Source organism: Melanotaenia boesemani, chromosome 7 (assembly GCF_017639745.1).
Source record: "Melanotaenia boesemani isolate fMelBoe1 chromosome 7, fMelBoe1.pri, whole genome shotgun sequence".
NCBI classification, from domain to species: domain Eukaryota; kingdom Metazoa; phylum Chordata; class Actinopteri; order Atheriniformes; family Melanotaeniidae; genus Melanotaenia; species Melanotaenia boesemani.
This window is the reverse complement of record NC_055688.1, coordinates 39006852-39034315: the sequence shown is the minus strand read 5'-3', so window position 1 is coordinate 39034315 and position 27464 is coordinate 39006852. Positions and strand designations below refer to the sequence as shown.

The window sequence follows — 27464 nt, the reverse complement described above, 5'->3', positions numbered from 1 at the left end:
AAATTCCTGGCCTTTTTTTCTAATAAACTCAAAACGGTGAGAAGCTCTTTGTCTCCATCAGCTGTGATTCTGTCTCTTCCCAGTCCAGCTCGGCCTGTGATTATAGATAAAATTTCACCTGTTTCTTTATCTGAGTTGGTGACATTAGTTGGCTCAATGAAGGCATTGATTCTTGATGTTCTACCTACATCCCTTTTTAAAGCTGTCTTCCAGGCTATTGGTCCCTGTGTCCTCACAATAATGAACTCCTCTCTGCTGCTTGGTCAAGTTCCTGACGATTTCAATGCTGTCATTCATCCACTCTTAAAAAACCCAAGCTCAATTCCTTTTTTTTAGCAGCTATAGACCTATTTCACAGTTGCCATTAATCTCTAAGATTTTAGAAAAATTGTTGCTAAGCAGCTTACAGCTGCTTTAGAGACACACCATGTCCTGGATCATTTCCAGTCTGGCTTTCGCAGGGCTCACTCCACTGAAACGGCCCTGCTCAGAGTTTCCAATGGCATCCTGATGCAGAGCGATGCAGGTCATTGCTCTGTGTTATTGTTACTAGACTTGACCTCAGCTTTTGACACTGTAGATCATCATGTCCTGGTGGACAGGCTGAAACACTGGGTTGGGGTTTCAGGTTCTGCTCTTAAATGGTTCTCCTCTTATCGCTCTGGGAGATTAGTCTCCGTGGCTGCTGCAAAGTTTAAATCCTCTTCTTCAGCTCTTGATTTTGGTGTTCCACAGGGATCTGTTCTGGGTCCTTTATTGTTTATTTTATATTTGCTGCCACTGCAGCACATTATCGGCTCTTTTAAAGATATTTCTTATCATTGTTATGCTGATGATATTCAGCTTTTTATTTCTTTAAAACCTCAGGATGTTTTTTAGGATTCAGATCTTGCTTGGGTGCTTGATGTTGTCTGGAGCTGGATAAATGAAAACTTTCTTCAACTTAATGATGTAAAAACTGAGGTCCTTGTTTGTGCCCCTGACAGATTTTTCCCTGAGATAGATAAGAGTCTTGGTCCACTTGTCTCATGTATTAAGCCCTCGGTTAAGAACCTTGGTGTAACCCTTGACCCTGCAACGTCTTTAGATGCTCATGTAAAATCACTTGTTCGTTCCTGTTTTTATCATCTCAGAAACGTTGCCAAGCTGAGTCCAGTTGTTTCACCATCTGAGATGGAGATGATCCCCCATGCCTTCATTTCATCCAGACTAGATTATTGTAATTCCATCTTTACATGCTTAAGCAAAAAATCTCCAAGTTGTTCTTAACGCTGCGGCAAGGCTGAAAACAAAATCCTCCAGATTCACTCATGTTACTCCTTTACTGATCCAACTGCACTGGCTTCCATTTTATTTAGTTTTACCTTACCGAGCCCTTTATGACCAAGCACCTGAATATATCAGAGACCTTCTACAGCCCTACGTTCCCAGCACACTGCTGAAAACCAAGGGTGACAGAGTCTTCGCAGCAGTGACTCCTTCCCTCTGGAACTCCTTCCTTTCAGCCTGAGATCTGTGGACTCCATGATCTCTTTTAAAAAGCAGCTAAAACACATCTTTTTAAACTTGCTTTTACTTAGTTTTATTTGTTTTTATTCTCTCTGTGTTATTGTTATTTTGTGTTTTGTTTTATTGTTAAGCACTTTGTGATTTTTATCTTGAAAGGTGCTAAATAAATAAACATTTACTTACTTACTTTACTTTCTTACCTTTGCCACTATACCTGAAATCTACCTGTTTTTACTGTATTGTATCCACAGAAAGAGCCAACCAATGCTGACTTGTTTTCTGGAGGTGTGACCGTCCCAGCAAACCTATCAGATCTGCTGGGATGGCCACGCTTCCTGCCCAGTGGTGGTCTTTGGAGTAGGGCATGTCATACAGAGCATGTACACCCCTCTTTCCTCATGTTGAAGGTCCTCCCTGTCTCTCCAGGTGTGTCATATGTTACGCTGCTTTTCTCTTCCTGTGCTTTTCTGTCTTTAGGAAGAAGTTCACGTTTTCCTGCTGTGTTAATTCTGTGTTTTTCATGATCCTTGTGATGGCTCTGTTATTCCTCAGATGGATGGTATGGTTACTGTCTATGTTTTACTACTCACTTTGCATGTGTTTAGTCTTCCTTTCTTTTTGTTTATTTTCTTTTTTTTTGGACTTGTTTTCCCTTGTTTATGGTCCATGTTGGATTTGGAGTGTGTAATACCAGATCTGGACTCCATTTACACCGCCCAAGTCCAGACGAGGGTTAGATGCCTTGCCTCTATTTTCTTATTTATGTGTGCTTGAGCTGGGAAACTCCTCCAAATTTTGTTATGCTGAAAAATGACAATAAAGATCTTGAATCTTTAATAAAGGTGCCCCATCTATTGTCCTTTTTGTTTCCTCCAGATGAAGAAAACGTGGCTGCAAATGCTCAGTATGTTAAATTTCCTTCCCACTGCTTGCAGGGATGGTGCTTTACAGAACGCTGATATGCATCAGATGAATGAATGCTTGTTTCATGTGCACAAATTAAAAAATTCAGTTTTATGTTGATCCTTCCCAGGGGTGGCGAGGGAAAGAAAAGAAAGTTTGAATGATAAAAATGTACAAACATCAGATTAATCCCTGAGGCTTTGAACATTAAGAGGTGTTGTGATTAATGTCCACACATTGTCCCTATTTTCAGAAAAAAAGGCTGTATATTAATTTAATCAACTTAAATTAACTAAAGACAGGACTCAGCCAGAACACAATATTTATGGTGAGAATCTAACTTTTGAAAGCATAAAACCAGCACGGGGTGGGGCAGGGGGTCCATGGCAATATGCATGAAGGGGGTCCCTGAGAAAAATGGGTTGGGAACCAACGGTTTGTTATGACTGATGCGATTAAATTTCCATCCACCTGTTTCCCACCAGACTTGTATGATAACACCTATGGACTAAGTTTGAGAATTCATGGTGACACAAATAATATGAATGTTAAGGATAATTACAACAACTTTTGTATGGCTTCCTTGTTGGTAGAAGGTAGGAAGTGTCAGTAGAAACGTTTCAACCTTTAAGTAAGGCAAATGATATGAAATTGACCTTACAGTGATAATCTCATATTTACTCTTTTCCTCCACACTGGTTAGTGTTGAACTTCAAAGATAACTGAAGAACCATGTCTTCATTATCGAGCCATGCTCTGGAAGCTCAGAACTGATCTAACACAGTCAGGTGGCTTGGGTGGTACGTGTGAACTGGCCTTTAACCGCGCCAGGAATCAACTTTAAAGATGACAGAGCAGCTATTTACCCTGAAGTCTGTTTAACCAGTCGGTCAGATGATCAGGGATGTGTTCTCACAATGTCCTCCTCAGAATTCAGACTTTTAACTAATATGTGGAACAGCACAGCTGAAGCTGCACAGGAGAACTCTAGAAATAATTTACCTAAACCCAACTTTACATAACAGCTGACCTCTTCTTACCATTTTTTTAGCCTAGAGAATTGACTTGCTTTTGTCATACTGCATCTGTGCTTTATTATTATTATTATTATTATTATTAGTATTATTATTATGCATTAAACATAAAGGTTCTTGCTTTTCGTTCTTTATTCATGGCGAAAGTGAGCATCCAGGGTGAAAAGGCACATCAGTGCAAAAATAATAAATAAATTGTTTTTGAAGAATTACTAATCTAATACTTCTAAAACACAGTTGGCTTTAACTAGTATTTTTATCGATTGCTCATTTCCAGGTCAAGGTCTGGGCTTGATGCTAAAGGGGGACAAAGTGCAGGACAGGGTCTTGTTGCAGGACCACACCAGGTAATGGTCTGTAGAAGACTGGAATGGGGAGGTTCTGCCATTCCTGCCGAGAACTGATGGATGCAGGCTCTATGTTTTAAATGTGTGGTTGTGGTTGGAAGTGTGTCTGAATGGGAGATTGAATGCCTGGACATGAATAGTGTGAAGCGGGAATGCATGTTTGCCCATTTCCCGCATGATCCTGCTGGTGATTGTGTGACATTCATCATTTTTAGTGTCAGTCCAGCAGAAGCTGAGATTTCCTCCCAGTCACTGTATGACAGCATTAAGGACAGGAACAGGAGTGAGCAAGACATGACTCAGACACACACACACATGCAAACAAACACCTATAAACACACATGCAAACACACACACCCATAAACACACATGCAAAGAAACTCCTGGCTTTGGTCCCATCTTGTTTCAGCCCCCCAGTAACCATGAGTCAGAGTTAAGAGGCAGAAGTGTTCTCATACAAGCTGCTTAGGAGAACACATCAAACTGTGAAGGTGAGTCAGTGTGCAAGACTGTGTGTGTTATTGGACGAGAGAGGCAGAGTTTCTGCAGGATGATGAGGTGAGGGAGAAATGTGTGAAATGCGGCATCATTTTCTCTACACAGATTATTAAAATCACAGATTACTCAGGATCAGAAACTTGCATTGGAAACTGTTCGAGCTCCGGCTGCCATCCTTCATTAAATATTCGTCTGAGCGGTCCAGTCTTGTTTTATGTTCACGGACCTTGAGCTCAGCAGGTTTCCTTTATGATGTAAAAAAACTGAGACATTTAACTGCAAAGCATTTAAAAATATGTGGTTATGGTGAGATATTTTACGATTTATAATGCATGATATGATGCGATACGATGCGATGCAACACAATACAATGTGATACGATTGATTTGATGTAATATGATGCAATGCACTGTGATACAATGTGATATACGATGTAAGATCTCAAACTGGTTCAGACTCCTCCAACACACAAAGCTGGTAATACTCTTGACTTGGCACTGACCAGAAACTGCTCCACAGCCGACCTGTCCGTCACCACGCTGCACCTCTCAGACCACTTCCTGGTTAAATTCTCTGGGTGTGTCCCAATCTGCGCACTTCTATACTTTGAACACTACATTTAAGTGCTTATCGCACTGACACAGAAATTTGAGTAAAAACTGAACTGAAAGTACCCCGATGCTGCCCTAAACTCGGCCAAAAATCGATGGGGGAAACGATGGACACTACACGCACTAAACGGAGCCCATCTTGCTGATGTAGCAGAAGTGGAGGGACTTTCAACCAGTTTTCCAGAGCCGATTAACCACCGACTCAGCGGTACAGATGCAGGCGGAGGCTATTTTGTACTGTTGTAAGTATGAAGTTATTCGATCATAATTCTAATATAAACGGCAGGATGTTTCTTTTCTCTTCTATCCCTGGTGACAGTTATGGATCTGATCATTTGATGGAGGCTGAGGTAGAATTTTATAGCCGATTTCGCGGATGTAGATGGGCTATAAGTGTTAAAAATGATTAATGCTATAGGTTCGGTACGTTCATTCATGATTGTTGAACCTCCAGATTAAGCACTGCGGGGTCTCTGGCGTAAACAAAATGGTCCTTTATCTGAAAACTGATTAGGAAACACTGCTGGTTTAGAGAATCGGCCTGTTTCCATAGTACCGTTGACTAAGCCGTAGCTGATTGTACATCACTTTAGATAAGCGTTTGCAAAGTACCCATAAAGTACATAATAATGTTTGCTTTTATATAAACTGCCATTGCACTACGCTCTACCTGCCAGTGCAGTTTGAGACACACTCTCTGTCTTCCTTCCTCATGTCACTGAAGCGGCTCCAAAAATGGTGTCCTACCGCAGAACCTGAGCTCCCTCAGACCTACACAGCTGTCTGATGAGGTTTACTCTACCCTCCCTTCCCACTCAGACTCTCGCCTCCCCTCTCGACAAATTATGTCCTCTGGTGTCAAAACCAGCCAGACAGAACCCTCCCAGTCCATGGCTCACAGAGGTTCTGATGGAGCACAGAACCGGACTCAGGGCTGCAGAAAGAAAGTGGCGCAAATCAAAAGAGCACACTGACTTGTCTGAGTACCAGCAAAAACTTGAAATTTTCACATCCAGCCTGAAGGTGGCAAAGATAGCCTTTTATCAGAACAAGATCCGCAATGCTCCCAACACACGACATGTTCATGGTGTTTAACTCTCTTCAAACTCCACCACCTGCTCAGCCTCCCACTGTGCTGACTGCAGAAATGTTTGCTTCCTACTTCACTGAAAAGGTTGCTACCATCAGTAACCAATTCACTGAGCCTGACCAACTCAGCCTTACCAAACCAGCTACTGGTGCCTCACTCTGCTCCTTCCGCTCTCTAAATGAGGACCAAGTCTCTAAACTTCTAGTCAACTCAAAACCCACAATCTGTCCTCTTGATCCTGTTCCCTCTGACATCCTGCAGAGCATTTTTCCTACAATCAAACCTGCAGTAACCCATATTATCACCTCCTCTCTTAAATCCGGTGTCTTTCCTTCTGCCTTCAAGCAAGCTCGGTTTAGCCACTGCTGAAGAAACCCACACTCAACCCAGCCCAGGTTGGAAACTACCGGCGGGTCTCACTGCTTCCATTCATGTCTAAACTACTAGAGCGTGCCGTCTTCAGTCAGGTCTCACAGTTCCTCCAAGACAACAACCTGTTAGATCCATATCAGTCTGGCTATAGGCAAGGCCGCTCTACTGAACCTGCTCTCCTGTCAGTTCCTGATTCCCTACGGGTTGCCAGATCCGCTGGTCAATCATCAGTCCTTATACTGCTGGACCTGTCGGCTGCCGTTGACACGGTCAACCATCATATACTGTTCTCCACACTCTCGGAGCTTGGTATCTCAGGATCTGTCCCCTCGTGGTTTATGTCCTACCTCACAGGAAGATCCTTCAAAGTATCTTGGCGAGGGGGCGTGTCCAGATCACATGGGCTGACAACAGGGGTGCCTCAGGGCTCGGTGCTTGGCCCTCTTCTCTTTTCACTATACACCTCCTCACTCGGTGCATCATTAGCTCTCATGGTTTCTCCTACCACTGCTATGCAATGACACTCAGCTTTTCCTTTCTTTCCCACCTGACGACACAACCATCTCAATGTGAATATCAGCATGTTGCTGATATCTCCGCATGAATGAAGGATCACCACCTTCATCTAAATCAGGCATGTCAAACTGGTCCAGCAAAGGGCCGTGTGGCTGCAGGTTTTTGTTCCAGCCAGCCAAGAGCACACAGTTTGACCAATCAGCTGTCTGAAGACTGAGATCAGTTGATTGAATCAGTCAAATCTGGTGTGCTGCTGCTTGGTTGGAACAAAAACCTGCAGCCACACGGCCCTTTGCTGGACCAGTTTGACATATGTGATCTAAATCTTTCCAAGACTGAGCTTATTGTCTTTCCAGTCAATCCTTCCTTACCGCCACAGATAAGCGTGCAGCTTGACTCCATCACGCTTGTGTCTACGTCTTCTACCAGGAATCTTGGTGTCATGGTAGACAACCAGCTGACCTTTAAGGACCATGTTGCCTCAGTTGCGCGATCTTGCCGATTTGCTCTCTACAACATCAGGAGGATCAGACCCTACCTGACTGAACACACGGCCCAGCTCCTGGTCCAGGCTCTGGTCATTTTACGCATTGACTACTGCAACTCCTTACTGGCTGGCCTGCCTGCATGCTCAGTTAAACCTCTGCAGATGATCCAGAACGCAGCAGCACGTCTGGTCTTCAACCAGCCCAAAAGAGCTCATGTCACTCCTCTGCTAATCGCTCTCCACTGGCTTCCAGTTGCAGCGCATCAGATTCAAAGCTCTGCTTCTGGCTTACAAAACAATAACCCAAACGGCTCCAGTCTACCTCCACTCCTTAATCCAGAGCTACACTCCCTCTCGACAGTTACTCTCTGCCAGTGAAAGACGCCTAGTGCTCCCACCACAAGGTGGCGCCACATCAGTAGCTAGACTCTTCTCCTCTGTTGTTCCCCAGTGGTGGAACGATCTACCAAACTCTGTCCGATCTGCAGAGTCCTTTTCCACTTTTAAAAGTGAGCTAAAGACTCAGTTGTTTAAGCAGCATTTCCACACTTAGCTTAACTCTTCAACTCAGAATGAGTTAGAAAGATTTGTCCAGCTCTTTGGCTCAACTCAGCTGTGTGCATTTATGCTCAAGTTGATATTGTGTGATGAAATCGTGATCTTGTATTTAAACAAAATTACTTTAAAAAAAATAACAAAAAAAGAAACTACAAAAAACGTTATATATATATATATATATATATATATATATATATATATATATATATATATATTATACACATTGCCTCTAGCACTACATGACAGCACCTGGGTCCAACTGGACTCAAAGCAGTCTGGCTACCACTTAATGACGACGTCCCATCTTGTTTGAATTCATGCTTGTGTTGTTCTTACTCTCAAATGTAAGTCACTTTGGATAAAAGTGTCTGCTAAATGACTGTAGAATAGAATAGAATAGAATAGAATAGAACAGAATGGAATAGAATAGAAGATATGATATGATATGATATGAGATGAGATGATATGATATGATGTGATATGATATGATATGATATGATATGATATGATACGATACGATACGATACAATATATGATATGATATGATGTGATATGATGTGATATGATATGATATGATATGATATGATCGATGTGACACGATACAATGCTACATGATATGTTGCTACATGATATGATGTGATAGGATACAATATGATGCAATGTAATACGGTGTGATACAATGCGCTACAATGCGATAGTATATGATGTGATACGATGAGATCTTCACCCCCAGATTGAGAGCAACTGATGTAAGGTATACACTATCAGATTGTCCATGAACAAGTTGTAAAATGTCCTTTTGCGTAGTTTCATATGTATGGACTTAAACATATTTCTAATTTATTTGTAATTAACTTCGTGGTTCAACCTTTGAAACGTGATCATTCAATGTTGCTCAACGTGGCAGCTCTTCTGGGCAGTTCCTTTGTTTAATCAATTAATTTTATATACACAGATTAAAAGAATAAAAATCCAGTTTTAAATGTTTCTATATTGAGGAGGAGAAACTACAGTCACGTGACACTGACCAGGCTATGATGAACCGTAGAGAAATGCAAGCTGCATGTACAGGTTTAAACCCATCACACTAACTTTAACTCCAGACTAAAGCTTCAGCAGCTTTCTCTGCTTATTCTTTGACATTCCAGACCTTCAGGGTGCCAACAAGCAGTAACAAAAGATATCCACACTTCTGCTAACTCTCACAACCCACACTCTTCATGTTTAATTTTGTCCAGTTGTTTCTGACATTTGAGCTGCAGAGATCTCAGTTTACATGCTTGCCAGCGACTTTGGCCTGTAATCTGTATGCACACTGAAAGTGACATTTCCAGCCTATCAAAGGTAGGTACGGTTGGTAGCAAATTATTATTATTATTAACTTTTACTCAGCACTTAGAAATGTGACTCATCAATTATTCAGCTCTATGTTTCCAGACGGAAAAATGAAGCATATGAAGAAAAGAACACCGTCCCTACTGTGGAACATGGAGGAGGTTCTGTTATGTTCTGGGCTGCTTTGCTGCATCTGGTACAGGGTGTCTTGAATCTGTGCAGGTACAATGAAATCTCAAGACTATCAAGGGATTCTAGAGAGAAATGTGCTGGCCAGTGTCAGAAAGCTTGGTCTCAGTCGCAGGTCATGGGTCTTACAACAGGACAAAGACCCAAAACACAGCTAAAAACATCAAGAATGGCTAAGAGGAAAACATGGACTATTCTAAAGTGGCTTCTATGAGCCCTGACCTAAATCCTATTGAGCATCTTTGGAAGGAGCTGATACATGGCGTCTGGAAAAGGCTCCTTCAAACCTGAGACAACTGGAGCAGTTTGCTTATGAGGAGTGGATTAAAATACCTGCTGAGAGGTGCAGAAGTCTCACTGACAGTTACAGGAATCGTTGGATTGCAGTGGTTGCCTCAAAAGGTTGTACAACTAAATATTAAGTTGGGGGTACCATCATTTTTGTCCAGGCCTGTTTGTCCAACCTGAAAAGTAACGTCTGACTTTCATTGGTTAAATTTCATAGAATTTTTATTATTATTACTTTTGTCAGATTCAAGTTATTTCTGTGAACATCGTGAGTTTTTCCACGCAATTTTGTCCACATGTATAAGTGTCTCAGAAGTGAAGGTTTAGCAGATTTACAGCTCTTAATCAGCCTTTACACCCACCAACCTCCCAGATGGGGGTTCAAATCCAGTTTGGTGGGTAGAAATAAAAAATTAGTTACTTTAGTGGGTGATGTGTTCGGAAGAACCACATCTTCAGCCTCTCCTGCTCAGCAGGAATTGCGCTACAATGTGATACCATATGATGTGATACGATGAGATCTCGACCCCCAGTTAGAGAGCAACTGATGAAAGGTATACACTATCAGAATGTCCATGAAAAAGTAAAATATCCTTTTCCGTAGTTTTGTATGGATGGATGTAAGGAATTGATACCAATTGAAACCAGATTGATATTTTTCTAAAATCTTGTGTTTATTCAAAAACTTGTGTAACTGAATAAAAACTACTTTTTCTATAATTTTACATAAAAAGTAAGTTGGATACAGGTCAGTAATTATCAAGAATGTTTGGGTCTAATTTCTCTTCTTCAGAAGGGGCTTCACAACTGCTGTTTTACAGGCAGATGGGAAGACACCCGTCTGAAGGGAGTAGTAGTAGTAGTTTATTTCGAGCACATACAAAACCACATATACAGCCATGAGAATTCCAAATACAAAAAAGAAAAATGAAACAAAGATCATGCTTGAAAAGGGGCGGGAAGCAGTAAAACTTATTAAATCCCACCCCTTCTCCAAAGTTAAAATAATATTTTCCACTTCCTGTTAATTTTCCATCTGAACTTTACAGTCCTATATCACAATACACATTTAAATGATTTCATATTGTTCAACCATTGCAAGTAGTTCATTTTAAACCAACACAAAAAATACATATTTCAAAAAGAAGCTTCTTCATTCATATATTGTGTGAAAGTAATATCTTTAAACATTTTTTTAAATTGCTTTAAATTTGGACATTCCTTGAGCTCCACATTCAGCTTATTCCACAATTTTACTCCACAAACAGAAAAACAGAAACATCTCCTCCTTGTTTTCACCCTTTTGACCTTATAATTAAATTTCCCTCTCAAAAGATAACCCCCTTCCCTCTCTGTAAACAGTCCTTGAATATTTACATGTAGTAGTTTGTGTTTTACCTTAAATAAAATTTGTATAGTCTGTAAATTAATAATGTCTTTCAATTTTAATAATTTTGACTGCAAAAATAATGAATTGGTATGGTCCCTATAACCTTCCCCATGGATGATCCTTATGGCTTTCTTTTGGAGAACAAATAGTGGATGTATTATTGTTTTGTAATTATTACCCCAAACTTCTGCACAGTAATTAAAATATGGAAGAACTAATGAGCAATAAAGAGTATGTAGTGATTTATGATCTAGATTCTGTTTTCTTTATTTAATACTGCTAAACTTCTTGAAACTTTACTGTGGATATGTCTAATGTGTTGTTTCCAACTAATTTGTTCATCTATTATCAACCCTAATACTTTGATTTGATTCACTCTTTCAATCTCTACCCCATCCAACATAATTTCAGTCTGCAAATTTGTTTGATCATTTCCAAACACCATTATTTTGGTTTTCGTCAAATTTAATGATAATTTATTTCGATCAAACCATAATTTCATTTCTTTTAATTCTATGTTAATCTACTTTATTAACAACTGGAGATCACTGCTAGAACAAAATGCACTGGTATCATCTGCAAATAAAAGCAGCTTTAACACATTTGTTACCTTACATAAATCAGTTATATAAAGAATGAACAATTTGGGGCCCAAGACTGACCCCTGTGGGACACCACAAGAAATGTCCAAACTAGTGGAGCAGACGTCCCCAAACTTGACAAACTGCTTCCTTTCTGTCAGAAAACTCTTGATCCAGTCAAGTACCTTACCTCTAATCCCATATCGGTCTAATTTATACAACAAAATATCATGGTTAATTGTATCAAATGCTTTCTTCAAATCAAAAAATAATCCCATTGTGTGCAATCTTTTATCTAATGAATTTGTTATATCTTCTATAGAATCTATAATTGCCATTGATGTTGCTCTATTTGCCCGGAATCCATATTGATTTTCATGAAGTATTTTGTATTTTTCTATGAATTTATCCAGTCTAATTATGAAAAGTTTTTCTAGAATTTTGGAGAATTGAGAAAGTAGTGAAACTGGTCTATAGTTTGTAAATTGGTGTTTATTCCCAGATTTATACAGTTTGATTACTTTGGCTATTTTCATTTTATTAGGAAATGTACCAGACTGAAATGATAAATTACAGATATATGTGAGTGGTTTTGAGATTCCATTGATAGCTTTCTTAACAATAGTCATATCAATACCATCATAATCTACAGAAGTGTTATTCTTACATTTTAGAACTGTTTCAATGACTTCTTTTTCTTCCACTGCAGTGAGATACATAGAACTTAGGTTTCTATCAACCAGACAGGGATTATCCTGTCTTGCGTCAGGGATGGTTTCTACCAGTTCTGGCCCAATACTTACAAAGAATTTATTAAAACAATCAGCCACATCATTCATATTGTAGTTTTCTGTATCATTTACAACAAAATATTTAGGGTAACTTATCTGACTAGAAATTTTTTTTATTACTGTGTTCAGGATTTTCCATATTTCTCTAACATCGTTCTTGTTATTATCTAATAGATTTTTATAGTATTCTTTCTTTGCTATTCTTAGGATATTTATTAATTTGTTCTTATATTTTTTATATTTATTTTCAGCCTCTTCAGTTCTTTGTTTTATAAATTCTCTGTAGAGTGAATTCATTTTTCTACAAGCATTACGCAGTCCCTTTGTTATCTGAGGAAGACCCACATCTTTTAGTTTTTTATTCACTTTCTTTAAGGGACAGTTTTTGTCATATAGAAATTTAAATGCTCTCATAAATTCTTCATATGCTTCATTTACGTTATTATTATTATATACATTATTACAGTTGTGTGCAATTAGGTCATTTTTCAAATCCTCTATTGCTTCAGTTGTTCTCAGTCTTTTGTATTTAATTGTTTATCATGATCAATAGACTTGCCGTCATTATTAAACACTGTGAATACTGGTAAATGGTCACTGATATCACTTATTAACATTCCACTAGTTGTGCTGTTGGAGATGTCATTGGTAAATATATTGTCAATAAGTGTTGCACTATGAAATGTTATCCTGGTGGGTCGGGTGATTTTAGGGTACAAAGTCATGCTGTATAATTTATTGATGAACTCTTCCGTCTTTCTGTGTTCCTTCGCATTAAGCAAATCAATATTGAAGTCCCCACAGATTATTATAGTTTTGTTTGTTTTAGTTGCAAATAGTTCCTCCATCCAGTCACTAAACAGTTCAACACACGAGCCTGGTGACCTGTACATGCAACTTAACAAACCAAAAAAACAAAGTTTTTAGTTTTTTCTCTGTAAATTTCCACTGATACACACTCAAGCATTTTGTTTATCACCACTGACATGATCTCTATAACTTTAAATTTCAAGTTTTTGTCCACAAATAATCCAACTCCTCCTCCACCTTTGTTTCTGCGATCCATGTGTATAAATTCATACCCATCCAACTCGAAGTCTACTCCTTAACTTTCCATGACTAAAATCTCAGGCTGAAAGAAACCATAAAATGCTTTTGAAGGTGAAGTGGGACTTGGGTCTAAATGACAGGTGAGAAAACTTGAGCATGTCATGATTTAAGTTCTTGGGTTATGTTTTTGGTATTTAGGGTCATGTTTAGTTCTGTGTTGCTCTTTGGTTTCTGCTTATTAGTTCACCTGGTTTGATAATAATAATAATAATAATAATAATAATAATAATAATAATAATAATAATAATAATAAAATAATAATAATAATAATAATAATAATAAAATAATAATACTACTACTAATAATAATAATAATAAAAATAAAAATAAAAATAAAAATAATAAAATTATAATAATAATAATAATAATAATAATAATAATAAAATAATAATAATAATAATAATAATAATAATAAAAATAAAAATAATAAAATGATAATAATAATAATAATAATAATAAAATAATAATAATAATAATAATAAAAATAAAATAATAATAATAATTAAAGCTGCAAGCAGCGATGAAGGCCCTCGCACCTCTGGCGCCGCTCTGGCCTATTGCACCGCCCCCTCGGCCTGCAACCTCCCTCCCCAAGCAAGCTCGCTCTGGCTGGCAGCCGTACGCTCAGTCGTCCCCATGTTTCTGCCTCGTGTGGTCATTGTCTCTCTCTGACCATCATCTCATACATCAATGGGCCTAATAATGACATCAGAAGTGGTCATGACCTTGTTCTGACCAATAGTGTGAAACAAATCCAAACACAATCATGCTTTTAAGATCTGCAGATATCAACATGGCCAGTAGGTGGAGCTATAGTGTTTGATCTTGTACTAACATGTTGAGGTTCGGACTTTAATGACAACTGCCAAGTATCACATCATTGGGTCAACCGAGTCCAGAGTTATAGCCACTTCCTGTTTGATGGCGAGGGACAGAAACCTCACAGGCAGCCATTTTATTCATGATGGTGTAAGCAGTTTGTTATATTGTGAGTCATGTGTTCATCAAGGATAATATTGATGAGTTTGAGTAGGTGTGTAGGGTTTTCAATGGGATAAAAGGGGTACTTCCTGTTTCCAGGGGGCGGGGCTATGGCGTTGAAAACATCAGGACATGAAGAGGCTTTTTGGTTTGTACTAGCATGTTATATAAATATGCCACATTTCATGAATGTCAGTCAAAGCAGTGGTTGGAGCTGACAGAATAAATAATTATAGGGGGCGCTATAGAGCCACATAACCAGCATATGTCTATTTAAATCAGTTCCAGGCCTGACCACTGTCCTTCCTGCCGAGTTTGGTGGAGATCGGGAGTACTATGGGTCAGTTGCAAATACTTCCTGTTTCATGGCGATGAACGCCATTCGCCATGGTTTTGCTTGAGGAAGGAACTTGAGGATTGTTTTCGGTAGTATCACGAAAGAGTTTGACCTGATCTGAAGCACTTTTGAGTGTGTGGAGTTCATTCCTGAGGAGAGGGACCCCAGTGTCTGAAAAAGACACTTCCTGTTGAAAGTGGGCGGGGCTTAGACCAAGACCAGAAGTAGTTCAATGTATCTGTTCAGGAACAGACCCTGAGTAATGACTGTGAGTGTGATGGTGATTGGATGAAAATTGAGGGATTTATACTGATTAATGATGTCATGGCGTTTTATCCAAGTTTGTCATGACGCCACCGTCTGGCCATGCAGCGTTGAGCAATGTCCAGGTGACAACATCTGGACATGTAGATGTGGTCAGCATGGAAATGACATCAAACGGGGCCATTTTGGTCAAGATAGGTTGTTTTATATGTAAGTTATGTCAGTTTCGTCTCTCGTGGCGAGATATCAAAGTTTGAGGCCACGCCCCCGCCATGCCCTTTCTCCTTTGAGAAAGTTTAGCATAACTTTTGATCACACATGCCTCTGGAAGCTTCAGAGTGATTTTGAGGTAAATACGATAAAGTCTGTAGGAGGAGTTCGTTCAAATGCGATGGCAAGAAACAGGCAAAAATGACCCTAAAAATGACACTTTTTTCAAAATGGCCGACTTCCTGTTGAAATTAGCCTAGATGTGTAATGGACAATTTTGTACATCCTGGCATGATAAATCAATGTTGTTAATTTCATGCATGTCGGTCCACGTATTGGGCGGGGCTGGTTGATAGAAATATTGTAGAGGGCGCTACAGAGCCACTATGTCACTATTCCAGCATATGTCCATTTGGCTCAGTTCCAGGTCTGAATACGATCCTTCCTGCCGAGTTTGGTGGAGATGGATGGTACACTGTGTGAGTTACAAGTACTTCCTGTTTGGTGGCGTCGGACCAATATTCGCCATGGTTACGTTCGGCTAAGGAACTTGAGATTTTTATTGTGGTATCATGAAAGGGTTTGACCTGTTGTGAAGCACTTTCAAGTGTCTGGGCTTCATGCCTGAGGAGCAGGACCCCGGCAACTGAAAAAAAGCACTTCCTGTTGAAAGTGGGCGGGGCTTAGAGTTAGACCGGAAGTGGTGATATGGGTCTGTTCGGGACCAGACCATGACTAAACCCTGTGAGTTTGATGGTGATTGGGTGAAAAATGAGGGAGTTATACTTGTTTATGATGTCATGGCGTCTTATCGAAGTTCGCCATGGCGCCACGGTCTCGCCTTGCAGCGTAGAGCAACAGTCTTCACCAGATATCATCACCAACTTGTTTACAGGTGTCTGATCCAGTTTGACCTCAGTTGTGCTGAAAATGTCAGAGAAGTGGGTCTTCGAGTAAAAAACATGACTTCCTGTCGCCAGGGGGCGTGGCCTATTCATAATCCAATAATGAACACGTAGATGTCTTGAGGATGGGACTAGTATCAGACATGGCCATTTTGGTTCAGAAATGTTGTTTTATGTGGGAGTTATATCAATTTCGTCTTTCATGGCGAGACATCAAACTTTGAGGCCACGCCCCTTGTACACCGTTACTCCTTTGAGAAAGTTTTGCATAACTTTTGATCACACATGCCTTCTGAACATCCTCAGCCATTTTGGTGTCAATCCAACAATGTCTCTAGGAGGAGTTCGTTCAAATGCGAAGTCAGTAAAACGCCAAAATGGCGACTTTGACCCAAAATGGCTGACTTCCTGTTTTTTTTAGGACAGTGCTCCAAGAGGATTTTTTGTTCGCCCCATCATTTAGAACAAGTGTACCGATTTTCATGAAGATTGATGACATGCAGTGGCAGGGCATCATAAATAGGTGGCGCTCTCGTTCAATTTTGCCCGAACAGTCCCGAGCACCCCACCATATGTAAATTTACGCATTCCTTTGGGGGGGTAGGCAAAATTTGGTGAGTTTTCGAGCATGGGCAGTACCCCAAAAATGTGTTTGAGTTTTGAGAAGAATAATAAGAATAAGAAGAAGAAGAAGAAGAAGAAAAAACGCTTGCATTACAATAGGCCTTCGCACCGCCTTCGGTGCTCGGGCCTAATAATAATAATAATAATAATAATTAAAGCTGCAAGCAGCGATGAAGGCCCTCGCACCTCTGGCGCCGCTCTGGCCTATTGCACCGCCCCCTCGGCCTTCAACCTCCCTCCCCAAGCAAGCTCGCTCTGGCTGGCAGCCGTACGCTCAGTCGTCCCCATGTTTCTGCCTCTTGTGGTCATTGTCTCTCTCTGACCATCATCTCATACATCAATGGGCCTAATAATGACATCAGAAGTGGTCATGACCTTGTTCTGACCAATAGTGTGAAACAAATCCAAACAAAATCATGCTTTTAAGATCTGCAGATATCAACATGGCCAGTAGGTGGAGCCATAGTGTTTGATCTTGTACTAACATGTTGAGGTTCGGACTTTAATGACAACTGCCAAGTATCACGTCATTGGGTCAACCGAGTCCAGAGTTATAGCCACTTCCTGTTTGATGGCGAGGGACAGAAACCTCACAGGCAGCCATTTTATTCATGATGGTGTAAGCAGTTTGTCATATTGTGAGTCATGTGTTCATCAAGGATAATATTGATGAGTTTGAGTAGGTGTGTAGGGTTTTCAATGGGAAAAAAGGGGTACTTCCTGTTTCCAGGGGGCGGGGCTATGGCGTTGAAAACATGAGGACATGAAGAGGCTTTTTGGTTTGTACTGGCATGTTATATAAATATGCCACATTTCATGAATGTCAGTCAAAGCAGTGGTTGGAGCTGATAGAATAAATAATTATAGGGGGCGCTATAGAGCCACATAACCAGCATATGTCTATTTAAATCAGTTCCAGGCCTGACCACTGTCCTTCCTGCCGAGTTTGGTGGAGATCGGGAGTACTATGGGTCAGTTGCAAATACTTCCTGTTTCATGGCGATGAACGCCATTCGCCATGGTTTTGCTTGAGGAAGGAACTTGAGGATTGTTTTCGGTAGTATCACGAAAGAGTTTGACCTGATCTGAAGCACTTTTGAGTGTGTGGAGTTCTTTCCTGAGGAGAGGGACCCCAGTGTCTGAAAAAGACACTTCCTGTTGAAAGTGGGCGGGGCTTAGACCAAGACCAGAAGTAGTTCAATGTATCTGTTCAGGAACAGACCCTGAGTAATTACTGTGAGTGTGATGGTGATTGGATGAAAATTGAGGGATTTATACTGATTAATGATGTCATGGCGTTTTATCCAAGTTTGTCATGACGCCACCGTCTGGCCATGCAGCGTTGAGCAATGTCCAGGTGACAACATCTGGACATGTAGATGTGGTCAGCATGGAAATGACATCAAACAGGGCCATTTTGGTCAAGATAGGTTGTTTTATATGTAAGTTATGTCAGTTTCGTCTCTCATGGCGAGATATCAAAGTTTGAGGCCACGCCCCCGCCATGCCCTTTCTCCTTTGAGAAAGTTTCGCATAACTTTTGATCACACATGCCTCTGGAAGCTTCAGAGTGATTTTGAGGTAAATACAATATAATCTGTAGGAGGAGTTCGTTCAAATGCAATGGCAAGAAACAGGCCAAAATGACCCTGAAAATGACATGTTTTACAAAATGGCCGACTTCCTGTTGAAATTAGCAAAAAGGTGTAATGGACAGTTTTGTGCATCCTGGCATAGTAAATCAATGTGGTGAATTTCATGCATGTCGGTCCACGTAGGGGGCGAGGCTGGTTGATAGAAATATTGTAGGGGGCGCTATAGAGCCACTATGTCACTATTCCAGCATATGTCAATTTGGCTCAGTTCCACGTCTGAATACGATCCTTCCTGCCGAGTTTGGTGGAGATCGATGATACACCGGGTGAGTTACAAGTACTTCCTGTTTGATGGCGTGGGACCAAGATTCGCCATGGTTACGTTTGGCGAAGGAACTTGAGATTTTTATTGTAGTATCATGAAAGGGTTTGACCTGTTGTGAAGCACTTTCAAGTGTCTGGGGTTCATGCCTGAGGAGAAGGACCACGACAACTGCAAAAAAGCACTTCCTGGTGAAAGTGGGCGGGGCTTAGGGCTAGACCGGAAGTGGTCATATGGGTGTGTTCGGGACCGGACCATGACTAAGCCCTGTGAGTTTGATGGTGATTGGGTGAAAAATGAGGGAGTTATAGTGATTGATGATGTCATGGCGTCTTATCGAAGTTCGCCATGGCGCCACGGTCTTGCTTTGCAGTGTAGAGCAACAGTCTTCACCGGATATCATCCCTAACTTGTTTTCAGGTGTCTGATGCAGTTTGACCCCGGTTGTGTTCAAAACGTCAGAGAAGTGGGTCTTCGAGTAAAAAACATGACTTCCTGTTGCCAGGGGGCGTGGCCTATTCATAATCCCATAATGACAACATAGATGTGTTGAGGATGGGACTAGTATCATACGAGGCCATTTTGGGTCAGAAAAGTTGTTTTATGTGGGAGTTATATCAATTTCGTCTTTCATGGCGAGACATCAAACTTTGAGGCCACGCCCCCTGTACACCGTTACTCCTTTGAGAGAGTTTTGCATAACTTTTGATCACACATGGCTTCTGAACATCCTCAGCCATTTTGGTGTCAATACGATAATATCTCTAGGAGGAGTTCGTTCAAATGCGAGGTCAGTAAAACGCCAAAATGGCGACTTTGACCCAAAATGGCCGCCTTCCTGTTTTTTTGAGGGCAGTTCTCCAAGAGGATTTTTTGTTCGCCTGAGCATTTAGAACATGTGTAGTGAGTTTCATAAAGATTGATAACGTGCACTGGCGGGGGACCATAAATAGGTGGCGCTCTGGTGCAATTTTTCCCGAATAGTCCCGAGCACCCTTCCATATGTAAATTTTCACATTCCAATGGGGGGGTAGGCAAAATTTGGTGAGTTTTGGGGCATGTTCAAGCCCCCAAAAATGCAATTCATTCGGCGGAAGAAAAATAAGAATAAGAAAAAGAAAAAACGCTTGCATTACAATAGGCCTTCGCACCGCCTTCGGTGCTCGGGCCTAATAATTAAAGCTGCAAGCAGCGATGAAGGCCCTCGCACCTCTGGCGCCGCTCCGGCCTATTGCACCGCCCCCTCGGCCTGCAACCTCCCTCCCCAAGCAAGCTCGCTCTGGCTGGCAGCCGTACGCTCAGTCGTCCCCATGTTTCTGCCTCGTGTGGTCATTGTCTCTCTCTGACCATCATCTCATACATCAATGGGCCTAATAATGACATCAGAAGTGGTCATGACCTTGTTCTGACCAATAGTGTGAAACAAATCCAAACAAAATCATGCTTTTAAGATCTGCAGATATCAACATGGCCAGTAGGTGGAGCTATAGTGTTTGATCTTGTACTAACATGTTGAGGTTCGGACTTTAATGACAACTGCCAAGTATCACGTTATTGGGTCAACCGAGTCCAGAGTTATAGCCACTTCCTGTTTGATGGCGAGGGACAGAAACCTCACAGGCAGCCATTTTATTCATGATGGTGTAAGCAGTTTGTTATATTGTGAGTCATGTGTTCATCAAGGATAATATTGATGAGTTTGAGTAGGTGTGTAGGGTTTTCAATGGGAAAAAAGGGGTACTTCCTGTTTCCAGGGGGCGGGGCTATGGCGTTGAAAACATCAGGACATGAAGAGGCTTTTTGGTTTGTACTGGCATGTTATATAAATATGCCACATTTCATGAATGTCAGTCAAAGCAGTGGTTGGAGCTGATAGAATAAATAATTATAGGGGGCGCTATAGAGCCACATAACCAGCATATGTCTATTTAAATCAGTTCCAGGCCTGACCACTGTCCTTGCTGCCGAGTTTGGTGGAGATCGGGAGTACTATGGGTCAGTTGCAAATACTTCCTGTTTCATGGCGATGAACGCCATTCGCCATGGTTTTGCTTGAGGAAGGAACTTGAGGATTGTTTTCGGTAGTATCACGAAAGAGTTTGACCTGATCTGAAGCACTTTTGAGTGTGTGGAGTTCATTCCTGAGGAGAGGGACCCCAGTGTCTGAAAAAGACACTTCCTGTTGAAAGTGGGCGGGGCTTAGACCAAGACCAGAAGTAGTTCAATGTATCTGTTCAGGAACAGACCCTGAGTAATTACTGTGAGTGTGATGGTGATTGGATGAAAATTGAGGGATTTATACTGATTAATGATGTCATGGCGTTTTATCCAAGTTTGTCATGACGCCACCGTCTGGCCATGCAGCGTTGAGCAATGTCCAGGTGACAACATCTGGACATGTAGATGTGGTCAGCATGGAAATGACATCAAACGGGGCCATTTTGGTCAAGATAGGTTGTTTTATATGTAAGTTGTGTCAGTTTCGTCTCTCATGGCGAGATATCAATGTTTGAGGCCACGCCCCCGCCATGCCCTTTCTCCTTTGAGAAAGTTTTGCATAACTTTTGATCACACATGCCTCTGGAAGCTTCAGAGTGTTTTTGAGGTAAATATGATCAAATCTGTAGGAGGAGTTTGTTAAAATGCAATGGCAAGAAACAGGCAATAATGACCCTAAAAAAGACACTTTTTTGAAAATGGCCGACTTCCTGTTGAAATTAGCAAATAGGTCTAAAGGACAGTTTTGTACATCCTGGCATGATAAATCAATGTTGTTAATTTCATGCATGACGGTCCACGTAGGGGGCGGGCCTGGTTGATCAAAATATTGTAGGGGGCGCTATAGAGCCACTATGTCACTATTCCAGCATATGTCAATTTGGCTCAGTTCCACTTCTGAATACGATCCTTCCTACCGAGTTTGGTGGAGATCGATGGTACACCAGGTGAGTTACAAGTACTTCCTGTTTGGTGGCGTCGGACCAATATTCGCCATGGTTACATTTGTCGAAGGAACTTGAGATTTTTGTTGTAGTATCATGAAAGGGTTTGACCTGTTGTGAAGCACTTTCAAGTGTCTGGGGTTCATGCCTGAGGAGAAGGACCACGACAACTGCAAAAAAGCACCTCCTGTTGAAAGTGGGCGGGGCTTAGGGCTAGACCGGAAGTGGTCATATGGGTCTGTTCGGAACCGGACCATGACTAAGCCCTGTGAGGTTGATGGTGATTGGGTGAAAAATGAGGGAGTTATACTGATTTATGATGTCATGGCGTCTTGTCGAAGTTCGCCATGGCGCCACGGTCTTGCTTTGCAGCGTAGAGCAACAGTCTTCACCGGATATCATCCCCAACTTGTTTTCAGGTGTCTGATGCAGTTTGACCCCGGTTGTGTTCAAAACGTCAGAGAGGTGGGTCTTCGAGTAAAAAACATGACTTCCTGTCGCCAGGGGGCGTGGCCTATTCATAATCCAATAATGACCACGTAGATGTCTTGAGGATAGGACTAGTATCAGACATGGCCATTTTGGTTCAGAAATGTTGTTTTATGTGGGAGTTATATCAATTTCGTCTTTCATGGCGAGACATCAAACTTTGAGGCCACGCCCCTTGTACGCCGTTACTCCTTTGAGAAAGTTTTGCATAACTTTTGATCACACATGCCTTCTGAACATCCTCAGCCATTTTGGTGTCAATCCAACAATGTCTCTAGGAGGAGTTCGTTCAAATGCGAAGTCAGTAAACTGCCAAAATGGCGACTTTGACCCAAAATGGCCGACTTCCTGTCTTTTTAAGAACACTACTCCAAGAGGATTTCTTGTTCGCCCGAGCATTTGGAACAAGTGTAGTGATTTTCATGAAGATTGACGACATGCAGTGGCGGGGCATCATAAATAGGTGGCGCTCTTGTTCAGTTTTGCCCGAACAGTCCCGAACACCCCACCATATGTAAATTTACGCATTCCTTTGGGGGGGTAGGCAAAATTTGGTGAGTTTTCGAGCATGGGCAGTACCCCAAAAATGCGTTTGAGTTTTGAGAAGAATAATAAGAATTAAAGCTGCAAGCAGCGATGAAGGCCCTCGCACCTCTGGCGCCGCTCTGGCCTATTGCACCGCCCCCTCGGCCTGCAACCTCCCTCCCCAAGCAAGCTCGCTCTGGCTGGCAGCCGTACGCTCAGTCGTCCCCATGTTTCTGCCTCGTGTGGTCATTGTCTCTCTCTGACCATCATCTCATACATCAATGGGCCTAATAATGACATCAGAAGTGGTCATGACCTTGTTCTGACCAATAGTGTGAAACAAATCCAAACACAATCATGCTTTTAAGATCTGCAGATATCAACATGGCCAGTAGGTGGAGCTATAGTGTTTGATCTTGTACTAACATGTTGAGGTTCGGACTTTAATGACAACTGCCAAGTATCACGTCATTGGGTCAACCGAGTCCAGAGTTATAGCCACTTCCTGTTTGATGGCGAGGGACAGAAACCTCACAGGCAGCCATTTTATTCATGATGGTGTAAGCAGTTTGTTATATTGTGAGTCATGTGTTCATCAAGGATAATATTGATGAGTTTGAGTAGGTGTGTAGGGTTTTCAATGGGATAAAAGGGGTACTTCCTGTTTCCAGGGGGCGGGGCTATGGCGTTGAAAACATCAGGACATGAAGAGGCTTTTTGGTTTGTACTGGCATGTTATATAAATATGCCACATTTCATGAATGTCAGTCAAAGCAGTGGTTGGAGCTGATAGAATAAATAATTATAGGGGGCGCTATAGAGCCACATAACCAGCATATGTCTATTTAAATCAGTTCCAGGCCTGACCACTGTCCTTCCTGCCGAGTTTGGTGGAGATCGGGAGTACAATGGGTCAATTGCAAATACTTCCTGTTTCATGGCGATGAACGCCATTCGCCATGGTTTTGCTTGAGGAAGGAACTTGAGGATTGTTTTCGGTAGTATCACGAAAGAGTTTGACCTGATCTGAAGCACTTTTGAGTGTGTGGAGTTCATTCCTGAGGAGAGGGACCCCAGTGTCTGAAAAAGACACTTCCTGTTGAAAGTGGGCGGGGCTTAGACCAAGACCAGAAGTTGTTCAATGTATCTGTTCAGGAACAGACCCTGAGTAATTACTGTGAGTGTGATGGTGATTGGATGAAAATTGAGGGATTTATACTGATTAATGATGTCATGGCGTTTTATCCAAGTTTGTCATGACGCCACCGTCTGGCCATGCAGCGTTGAGCAATGTCCAGGTGACAACATCTGGACATGTAGATGTGGTCAGCATGGAAATGACATCAAACGGGACCATTTTGGTCAAGATAGGTTGTTTTATATGTAAGTTATGTCAGTTTCGTCTCTCATGGCGAGATATCAAAGTTTGAGGCCACGCCCCCGCCATGCCCTTTCTCCTTTGAGAAAGTTTTGCATAACTTTTGATCACACATGCCTCTGGAAGCTTCAGAGTGATTTTGAGGTAAATACGATAAAATCTGTAGGAGGAGTTCGTTCAAATGCAATGGCAAGAAACAGGCCAAAATGACCCTGAAAATGACAAGTTTTACAAAATGGCCGACTTCCTGTTGAAATTAGCAAATAGGTCTAAAGGACAGTTTTGTGCATCCTGGCATAGTAAATCAATGTGGTGAATTTCATGCATGTCGGTCCACGTAGGGGGCGAAGCTGGTTGATCAAAATATTGTAGGGGGCGCTATAGAGCCACTATGTCACTATTCCAGCATATGTCAATTTGGCTCAGTTCCACGTCTGAATACGATCCTTCCTGCCGAGTTTGGTGGAGATCGATGATACACCGGGTGAGTTCCAAGTACTTCCTGTTTGATGGCGTCGGACGTTACGTTTGGCGAAGGAACTTGAGATTTTTATTGTAGTATCATGAAAGGGTTTGACCTGTTGTGAAGCACTTTCAAGTGTCTGGGGTTCATGCCTGAGGAGAAGGACCACGACAACTGCAAAAAAGCACTTCCTGTTGAAAGTGGGCGGGGCTTAGGGCTAGACCGGAAGTGGTCATATGGGTGTGTTCGGGACCGGACCATGACTAAGCCCTGTGAGTTTGATGGTGATTGGGTGAAAAATGAGGGAGTTATAGTGATTGATGATGTCATGGCGTCTTATCGAAGTTCGCCATGGCGCCACGGTCTTGCTTTGCAGTGTAGAGCAACAGTCTTCACCGGATATCATCCCCAACTTGTTTTCAGGTGTCTGATGCAGTTTGACCCCGGTTGTGTTCAAAACGTCAGAGAAGTGGGTCTTCGAGTAAAAAACATGACTTCCTGTTGCCAGGGGGCGTGGCCTATTCATAATCCAATAATGACCACATAGATGTGTTGAGGATGGGACTAGTATCATACGAGGCCATTTTGGGTCAGAAAAGTTGTTTTATGTGGGAGTTATATCAATTTCGTCTTTCATGGCGAGACATCAAACTTTGAGGCCACGCCCCCTGTACGCCGTTACTCCTTTGAGAGAGTTTTGCATAACTTTTGATCACACATGCCTTCTGAACATCCTCAGCCATTTTGGTGTCAATACGATAATATCTCTAGGAGGAGTTCGTTCAAATGCGAGGTCAGTAAAATGCCAAAATGGCGACTTTGACCCAAAATGGCCGACTTCCTGTTCTATTTAGACCTATACTATAATTTCATTTTTCGTTTGCCCTCCCATGTGGAACATGTGTACAAAGTTTCATGAAGATCGATAACTTGCAATGGAGGGGCATCACAAATAGGTGGCGCTCTCGTTCAATTTTGCCTGAACAGTCCTGAGCACCCCAAATTATTAAATTTTTCGCATTCCAATGGGGGGGTAGGCAAAATTTGGTGAGTTTTGGAGCATGTTCAGGCCCCCAAAAATGCGATTCATTGTGCGAAATAAAAATAATAATAAACGCTTGCATTACAATAGGCCTTCGCACCGCCTTCGGTGCTCGGGCCTAATAAGAAGAAGAAAAAACGCTTGCATTACAATAGGCCTTCGCACCGCCTTCGGTGCTCGGGCCTAATAATAAAAAAGAGGGACGGAGACGAGAAATGTTTCTCAAGTGAAAATATGCAGATCGGGTGATACTGTTAATGTGGGAGTGAAAGGAAAGAGACCCTTTACCTGAGGGGATGGAAGGACACGTGAGTTGTTTATGGAAATGGGAAAACTATTGGATTTGGAGAGAGTGGGTGTCCGTGGCTACCAGGAGGACTTCTGTTTTAGAACTGTTGAGTTTGAGGAAGTTGGATGAAAACCAAGAATGGATTTCTTGTAGACAGGTGGTGAGGGGGGTTGGTGGAAGTGAAGAGGATGAGACTGAGATGTTCTATATGATTTAAGAAAAGACACAAGGACATTTGATCTCCAGCAAATACCACCAGAGTTCCTCAGCTCCGAGTTTCAGAAAGACTGAAACCAGATGTTTGATGGACGTGTTAACATCTGCTTTGGATGGTGGAACACCATCCTCCACAACGCTCCTGATCATGCGTTTTATTCGGAGGACAAGACCGAAGCTCAAGGACAAAACCTGGACAAGAGCTCTGCAGCCCAGCTCCGTGATGACGTGGCCACTGGGCTCTGCAGGGCTGAGCAGAGAAGTGGGTGCTGGGGGCCTGAGGTTGGAAAACCATCCAGTTCTTCTGACCAGAGACAGAGCATCTATGTGATGGCCATAAGGTCAACAACGCGGTTTGCCATCTGGCTGATCCATGGCAGAGCTGACTTGGAGATGGAAGCAGTCATGTGACCTGTTGAAACAATGATGGTGAGATTGTTCTGATATCATAACACAAATAATTAATGATTTGATGCAAAACCCTACACTGAAGTTAAACAGATCTACATCTTTATGGAAAGAAAGAGTAAACAGAAGAAAGCTTCATTTCTAGACACATAAGGCTATTTTACAATTTTAAAAAGAGACACACGTATACACAAGAACACACACATGCTCACTACAACGAAGTATCTGCTTGCTACTGATCACATGATGTGTTCACAAACCCTGTGTTGTTGTCACAATTCACAAAGAGAACATGTTTAGTGAGCTGGGGACAACAACCCATCCTCAGATTTCCAACACTGATTGAAATGTGTGTCATGGCGGCGACGTGGGCCCCGATTAGGGCGCCTCTTCTCCATAGTAGGGCCTAGCCCACCAATGACCTGTGAAGAAGAAGGAACAACCACACAGCAGTCCTCTGTTTCTCTGGGGGATACCCCCCTTTCCACCTGCCCTACAGCCGGCACCTCACTTTAAGCCACAGTCACTGACAGGAAGATGTTCTCACTCTTTTCCTGGGCTGACACGGTGTTCCTGCGGCCCGGGGCTGAGTCACTGCGCCATGGGTTCTGGGTTGGCTGTTGCGCTCCTTCCCACAATCCACCTGCCATTCCTCTGGAAGTCCCACGGCACCTTGCGTTCTCGGCCGCCTCCGCTTCTCGGCGGTCCCGTCTGGTCGCCCATTTCCGTGGCACCTTGCGGCACCGGTTGCTGCTTCTGATCACCGTCATCTCTCTCCTTTTTTTTTTTTTTTTTTTTTTTTTGCTTCACTCTGGGGCTCTGCCTAAATCCTCTCAGGACTGCTCGCACCTGTCTCTAATTGGGGC

The 27464-nt window shown here is 42.0% G+C and overlaps 1 long non-coding RNA gene across 1 annotated transcript; it reads right to left on the bottom strand.

Annotated features, from left to right (window-relative positions):
• Positions 1-524: 524 nt before the first annotated feature.
• LOC121642574 lies at positions 525-26606 on the bottom strand. The gene is made up of 4 exons (XR_006010919.1): positions 26538-26606; positions 8064-8074; positions 6925-6927; positions 525-535 (listed from the first exon to the last, which is right to left on the bottom strand). It is a non-coding gene; the product is annotated as an uncharacterized LOC121642574 (long non-coding RNA).
• Between the last annotated feature and the right edge of the window lie 858 nt (positions 26607-27464).